Below are 8191 nucleotides of genomic sequence, written 5' to 3' on the forward strand. Positions count from 1 at the left end.
GGTGACGTCGCGCGATCGGCGCTTGATGCTGCGACCGGGAGGGAAGCTGCGCCCCGTCCGAGTCAGACTCGGTCGTTGCGGCCCACCCGAGCCCGCACGCCTCACGCGGAGGGGTCATACGCCCCGGCGGCCACGATAGACGTCCTCCCGCTTCGCGGTGGTCGGGAGGGCTTAGCGGATAGGTGCAGATGCGGGGGCGGCTTCCCGAGATAGCCGTCCCTAGGTTAGGCGAGGGTTTGAGAAACATCTTTCGCGGTAGACCGGCGCGGCCGGCGGACGCCCACGTGGCGTGCCGCGAGTCGGATCGCGCGCTCGGCCTCCGTTGATGGCCGCTAGGTGCGTGCGTGGAATCGGGGCGTCTCGGTCTCGCTGCCGTACGGCTCGCGCTAGGCCTGCGGGGGCGGCGTCGGAGCGCGCGCTCGCGCGGCGGCCGTAGCGCTAGAGGGCGACCCGCAAGTGGGGAGGAACCGTCCACCCAACGCCGGCGCTAGCCGGGGCCGGTGGGGGCCCTACCAAGGCGGGTCATGGTCGCATGTCGGTCGGTCCGGCCTCTGTTTACCGAGGCGGCCGGCACCTCCATCTGCCTTGGATGCCCCGAATCCGCAGACTTTCCTCCGGCCTCAGCTTAACGAGACGGCCGTTGCCTCCATCCTTGGATGTTAACATTCGCAGAGTTTCAGCTCCGGGCTAGGGCGGGTGAAGTCGTCTCGAACCACGTGCCTGAAGGCCGCCTCGCGCCGGATGCAGGCCCCGCTCTGTCGTGCGGTGTGACCGTCCAACGCGGGCATCGCTAGATTAGCCGTGGCCACGATCCTTCCACACCGCGAGCCTTTCGCCCTCGGCCGGTGGTCGCTCAAAGCGCGGGCCGCTGATCCCGCTCCATCTCTCCGGCCTGTGTTTAAGGAGGCGGCCGGTCCTCCTTCCTTGGATGGACCATTCGCATATTTTTCGCCCGGCCTGTGTTTAAGGAGGCGGCCGGTAACTCCCTTTCTTGGATGAGACCCAACATTCGCATATTTTTCGCCCGGCCTGTGTTTAAGGAGGCGGCCGGTCCTCCCATTCTGCCAGTGTTCCTTGGACTTTGAAAATTTCAAAGTCTTTCCGCTCCGGGCTAGGGCGGGTGAGGTCGTCTCGAACCACGTGCCTGAAGGCCGCCTCGCGCCAGATGCGGCCCCGCTCTGTCGTGCGGTGTGACCGTCCAACGCGGGCATCGCTAGATTAGCCGTGGCCACGATCCTTCCACACCGCGAGCCTTTCGCCCTCGGCTGATGTTCGGCCAACGTGTGGGGAGGGGGTTATGGACGGCTGCCGGGAGCAGACAGCCGTCCCCGGGTGGGGTGTACAGTCCCTTCACCGCGGCCGCCGGGAGCAGACGGCCGTCGAGCGATTCTGCCATTGTTCCTAGGACTTTGTACATTTTAAAGACCCTCCGCGCGGGCCGCTGATCCCGCTCGGTCGCTCCGGCCTGTGTTTAAGGAGGCGGCCGGTCCTCCCATTCTGCCAGTGTTCCTTGGACTTTGAATATTTCAAAGTCTTTCCGCTCCGGGCTAGGGCGGGTGAGGTCGTCTCGAACCACGTGCCTGAAGGCCGCCTCGCGCCGGATGCAGGCCCCGCTCTGTCGTGCGGTGTGACCGTCCAACGCGGGCATCGCTAGATTAGCCGTGGCCACGATCCTTCCACACCGCGAGCCTTTCGCCCTCGGCTGATGTTCGGCCAACGTGTGGGGAGGGGGGGAAGGACGGCTGCCGGGAGCAGACAGCCGTCCCCGGGTGGGGTGTACAGTCCCTTCACCGCGGCCGCCGGGAGCAGACGGCCGTCGAGCGATTCTGCCATTGTTCCTAGGACTTTGTACATTTTAAAGACCCTCCGCGCGGGCCGCTGATCCCGCTCGGTCGCTCCGGCCTGTGTTTAAGGAGGCGGCCGGTCCTCCCATTCTGCCAGTGTTCCTTGGACTTTGAATATTTCAAAGTCTTTCCGCTCCGGGCTAGGGCGGGTGAGGTCGTCTCGAACCACGTGCCTGAAGGCCGCCTCGCGCCGGATGCAGGCCCCGCTCTGTCGTGCGGTGTGACCGTCCAACGCGGGCATCGCTAGATTAGCCGTGGCCACGATCCTTCCACACCGCGAGCCTTTCGCCCTCGGCTGATGTTCGGCCAACGTGTGGGGAGGGGGGGAAGGACGGCTGCCGGGAGCAGACAGCCGTCCCCGGGTGGGGTGTACAGTCCTTCCACCGCGGCCGCCGGGAGCAGACGGCCGTCGAGCGATTCTGCCATTGTTCCTAGGACTTTGTACATTTTAAAGACCCTCCGCGCGGGCCGCTGATCCCGCTCGGTCGCTCCGGCCTGTGTTTAAGGAGGCGGCCGGTCCTCCCATTCTGCCAGTGTTCCTTGGACTTTGAATATTTCAAAGTCTTTTCGCTCCGGGCTAGGGCGGGTGAGGTCGTCTCGAACCACGTGCCTGAAGGCCGCCTCGCGCCGGATGCAGGCCCCGCTCTGTCGTGCGGTGTGACCGTCCAACGCGGGCATCGCTAGATTAGCCGTGGCCACGATCCTTCCACACCGCGAGCCTTTCGCCCTCGGCTGATGTTCGGCCAACGTGTGGGGAGGGGGTTATGGACGGCTGCCGGGAGCAGACAGCCGTCCCCGGGAGGGGAGACTTCACGGCGGCCGCCGGGAGCAGACGGCCGTCGAGAGATTCTGCCAGTGTGTTCCTTGGACTTTGAAAAGTCTTTCCGCTCCGGGCTAGGGCGGGTGAGGTCGTCTCGAACCACGTGCCTGAAGGCCGCCTCGCGCCGGATGCAGGCCCCGCTCTGTCGTGCGGTGTGACCGTCCAACGCGGGCATCGCTAGATTAGCCGTGGCAACGATCCTTCCACACCGCGAGCCTTTCGCCCTCGGCCGGTGTTCGCTCAACGCGCGGGCCGCTGATCCCGCTCCATCTCTCCGGCCTGTGTTTAAGGAGGCGGCCGGTCCTCCCATTCTGCCAGTGTTCCTTGGACTTTGAATATTTCAAAGTCTTTCCGCTCCGGGCTAGGGCGGGTGAGGTCGTCTCGAACCACGTGCCTGAAGGCCGCCTCGCGCCGGATGCAGGCCCCGCTCTGTCGTGCGGTGTGACCGTCCAACGCGGGCATCGCTAGATTAGCCGTGGCCACGATCCTTCCACACCGCGAGCCTTTCGCCCTCGGCTGGTGTTCGGCCAACGTGTGGGGAGGGGGTTAAGGACGGCTGCCGGGAGCAGACAGCCGTCCCCGGGAGGGGAGACTTCACGGCGGCCGCCGGGAGCAGACGGCCGTCGAGAGATTCTGCCAGCGTTCCTTGTACTTTGAATATTTCACAGCCGTGCTCGCACTTAGGAAATTTTCGAGCGCTGTGGCACTTAGACATTTTTCGTCAAGAGAGGCACTTAGACATTTTTCGTCAAAAGAGGCACTTAGAAATTTTTCGTCAAGAGAGACACTTAGAAAATTTTTCTCTCTCTCTCTGTGTGCCTTCCAGGGTGCTTTGCCGTGCAACCCTGCCTGGGTGGCCGAGCAGGGGGCGATGCTGGCGGTTAAACCAGCGCTCGACTCTTCGCCGTTCTTTACCGTCAATTCCGCGCCCCCCATGCTCGTTCTGACTATATTTTGCGAAAGGGGAGTAAATCGTTGATGAGTACGCTGACTAGTGGGACCAACCATCGTACTCTGGCGCACCTGAAGACCAAAGTTGGTACTGCACCCTACCCCTGGTACCCCAACCCCTGGTACCTAAAGAGGGAGAGGCCGAATTTTCGCTTTCGGCGGCCGACCGCGGGAACCAGCCGAGGCGGACACTTTTCGGCTCAAGAGCCGTTGGCACTTAGAAAAAATTCGCACAAGTTGGCAGGACTTCCGGGGCCAGAGGCCGAATTTTCGCTTTTGGTGGCCGTTATGGGGAACCAGCCGAGGCGGACACTTTTCGGCTGTTGAGTCGTTGGCACTTAGAAAATATTTGCCAAACTTGGCTTGACTTCCAGGAGAAGAGGCCGAATTTTCACTTTTGGTGGCCGTTATGGGGAACCAGCCGAGGCGGACGCTTTACGGCTGTTGAGTCGTTGGCACTTAGAAAATATTTGCCTAACTTGGCTTGACTTCCAGGAGAAGAGGCCGAATTTTCACTTTTGGTGGCCGACCTGGGGAACCAGCCGAGGCGGACACTTTTCGGCTCAAGAGCCGTTGGCACTTAGAAAATATTTGCCAAACTTGGCTTGACTTCCAGGAGAAGAGGCCGAATTTTCACTTTTCATGGCCGTTATGGGGAACCAGCCGAGGCGGACACTTTAGGCTGGTTGAGTCGTTGGCACTTAGAAAATATTTGCCAAACTTGGCTTGACTTCCAGGAGAAGAGGCCGAATTTTCACTTTTGGTGGCCGACCTGGGGAACCAGCCGAGGCGGACACTTTTCGGCTCAAGAGCCGTTGGCACTTAGAAAATATTTGCCAAACTTGGCTTGACTTCCAGGAGAAGAGGCCGAATTTTCCCTTTTGGTGGCCGACCTGGGGAACCAGCCGAGGCGGACACTTTAGGCTGGTTGAGTCGTTGGCACTTAGAAAATATTCGCCAAACTTGGCTTGACTTCCAGGAGAAGAGGCCGAATTTTCACTTTTGGTGGCCGACCTGGGGAACCAGCCGAGGCGGACACTTTACGCTGGTTGAGTCGTTGGCACTTAGAAAATATTTGCCAAACTTGGCTTGACTTCCAGGAGAAGAGGCCGAATTTTCACTTTTGTTGGCCGTTATGGGGAACCAGCCGAGGCGGACACTTAACGCTGGTCGAGTCGTTGGCACTTAGAAAATATTCGCCAAACTTGGCTTGACTTCCAGGAGAAGAGGCCGAATTTTCACTTTTGTTGGCCGTTATGGGGAACCAGCCGAGGCGGACACTTTACGCTGGTCGAGTCGTTGGCACTTAGAAAATATTCGCCAAACTTGGCCAGACTTCCAGGAGAAGAGGCCGAATTTTCACTTGTTCTGGCCGTTATGGGGAACCAGCCGAGGCGGACACTTTACGCTGGTCGAGTCGTTGGCACTTAGAAAATATTCGCCAAACTTGGCTTGACTTCCAGGAGAAGAGGCCGAATTTTCACTTGTTCTGGCCGTTATGGGGAACCAGCCGAGGCGGACACTTTACGGCTGTTGAGTCGTTGGCACTTAGAAAATATTCGCCAAACTTGGCCAGACTTCCAGGAGAAGAGGCCGAATTTTCACTTGTGGTACCCGACCTGGGGAACCAGCCGAGGCGGACACTTTACGCTGGTTGAGTCGTTGGCACTTAGAAAATATTCGCCAAACTTGGCCAGACTTCCAGGAGAAGAGGCCGAATTTTCACTTGTTCTGGCCGACCTGGGGAACCAGCCGAGGCGGACACTTTACGCTGGTTGAGTCGTTGGCACTTAGAAAATATTCGCCAAACTTGGCCAGACTTCCAGGAGAAGAGGCCTAATTTTCACTTGTTCTGGCCGACCTGGGGAACCAGACGAGGCGGACACATCACCCCGCAAGTGCCGTTGGCACTTTGAAAATATTCGCCAAACTTGGCCAGACTTCCAGGAGAAGAGGCCGAATTTTCACTTGTGGTGCCCGACCTGGGGAACCAGCCGAGGCGGACACTTTACGCTGGTCGAGTCGTTGGCACTTAGAAAATATTCGCCAAACTTGGCCAGACTTCCAGGAGAAGAGGCCGAATTTTCACTTGTTCTGGCCGACCTGGGGAACCAGACGAGGCGGACACATCACCCCGCAAGTGCCGTTGGCACTTTGAAAATATTCGCCAAACTTGGCCAGACTTCCAGGAGAAGAGGCCGAATTTTCACTTGTTCTGGCCGACCTGGGGAACCAGACGAGGCGGACACATCACCCCGCAAGTGCCGTTGGCACTTTGAAAATATTCGCCAAACTTGGCCAGACTTCCAGGAGAAGAGGCCGAATTTTCACTTGTTCTGGCCGACCTGGGGAACCAGACGAGGCGGACACATCACCCCGCAAGTGCCGTTGGCACTTAGAAAATATTCGCCAAACTTGGCCGGACTTCCAGGAGAAGAGGCCGAATTTTCACTTTTTCTGGCCGACCTGGGGAACCAGACGAGGCGGACACATCACCCCGCAAGTGCCGTTGGCACTTTGAAAATATTCGAAACTTCCATCAAACACACATCGGCTTTTTCGCCGTCGCTGTCCGGCCTGGGCACCATCGTGGCTCGGACAGTTCGTGTGCCAGCTTCCGTTGGCACTTAGAACATTTTTCAAAATAAAAATAAACAGTCCTGCACATACGTGCCGACTATATTTTGCGAAAGGGGAGTAAACCGATGAGTACACTAACTAGGGGGACCAACAGACCGTAGTGGTCTCCCCTGGTACCTAAATGCATACCCCTGGTACCTCAGCGACTACCCCTGGTACCTAAATGCGTACCCCTGGTACCTCAGAGAGGCCGAATTTTCACATTCCGTGGCCGAACTAGGGAACCGGACGAGGCGGACACTTTTCCGGGAGAGACCCGATGGCACTTAGAAAATATTCGCTCAAGTTGGCAGGACTTCCAGAGCAAGAGGCCGAATTTTCACATTATGTGGCCGAACTAGGGAACCGGACGAGTCGGACACTTTTCCGGGAGAGACCCGATGGCACTTAGAAAATATTCGCTCAAGTTGGCAGGACTTCCAGAGCAAGAGGCCGAATTTTCACATTATGTGGCCGAACTAGGGAACCGGACGAGTCGGACACTTTTCCGGGAGAGACCCGATGGCACTTAGAAAATATTCGCTCAAGTTGGCAGGACTTCCAGAGCAAGAGGCCGAATTTTCACATTATGTGGCCGAACTAGGGAACCGGACGAGTCGGACACTTTTCCGGGCAAGACCCGATGGCACTTAGAAAATATTCGCTCGAGTTGGCAGGACTTCCAGAGCAAGAGGCCGAATTTTCACATTATGTGGCCGAACTAGGGAACCGGACGAGTCGGACACTTTTCCGGGCAAGACCCGATGGCACTTAGAAAATATTCGCTCAGGTTGGCAGGACTTCCAGAGCAAGAGGCCAAATTTTAACATTCCGTGGCCGAACTAGGGAACCGGACGAGTCGGACACTTTTCCGGGAGAGACCCGATGGCACTTAGAAAATATTCGCTCAAGTTGGCAGGACTTCCAGGCGAGGAGGCTGAATTTTAACTTTTTCTGGCCGACTCGGGGAACCAGCCGAGTCGGACACTTTTCCGGGCAAGACCCGATGGCACTTAGAAAATATTCGCTCAAGTTGGCAGGACTTCCAGGCGAAGAGGCTGAATTTTCACTTTTTCTGGCCGACTCGGGGAACCAGCCGAGTCGGACACTTTTCCGGGCAAGACCCGATGGCACTTAGAAAATATTCGCTCAAGTTGGCAGGACTTCCAGAGCGAGAGGCCGAATTTTCGCTCGTTCGGGCCGACTCGGGGAACCAGCCGAGTCGGACACTTTTCCGGGAGAGACCCGATGGCACTTAGAAAATATTCGCTCAAGTTGGCAGGACTTCCAGAGCAAGAGGCCGAATTTTCGCTCGTTCGGGCCGACTCGGGGAACCGGCCGAGTCGGACACTTTTCCGGGCAAGACCCGATGGCACTTAGAAAATATTCGCTCAAGTTGGCAGGACTTCCAGAGCAAGAGGCCGAATTTTCACATTATGTGGCCGAACTAGGGAACCGGACGAGTCGGACACTTTTCCGGGCAAGACCCGATGGCACTTAGAAAATATTCGCTCAAGTTGGCAGGACTTCCAGAGCAAGAGGCCGAATTTTCGCTCGTTCGGGCCGACTCGGGGAACCAGACGAGTCGGACACTTTTCCGGGCAAGACCCGATGGCACTTAGAAAATATTCGCTCAAGTTGGCAGGACTTCCAGAGCAAGAGGCCGAATTTTCGCTCGTTCGGGCCGACTCGGGGAACCAGACGAGTCGGACACTTTTCCGGGCAAGACCCGATGGCACTTAGAAAATATTCGCTCAAGTTGGCAGGACTTCCAGAGCGAGAGGCCGAATTTTCGCTCGTTCGGGCCGACTCGGGGAACCAGCCGAGTCGGACACTTTTCCGGGCAAGACCCGATGGCACTTAGAAAATATTCGCTCAAGTTGGCAGGACTTCCAGAGCAAGAGGCCGAATTTTCACAATCTGTGGCCGAACTAGGGAACCGGCCGAGTCGGACACT

Source organism: Syngnathus floridae, unplaced genomic scaffold (genome assembly GCF_059516105.1).
Source record: "Syngnathus floridae isolate MCC-2025c unplaced genomic scaffold, RoL_Sflo_1.0 HiC_scaffold_25, whole genome shotgun sequence".
Lineage (NCBI taxonomy): Eukaryota > Metazoa > Chordata > Actinopteri > Syngnathiformes > Syngnathidae > Syngnathus > Syngnathus floridae.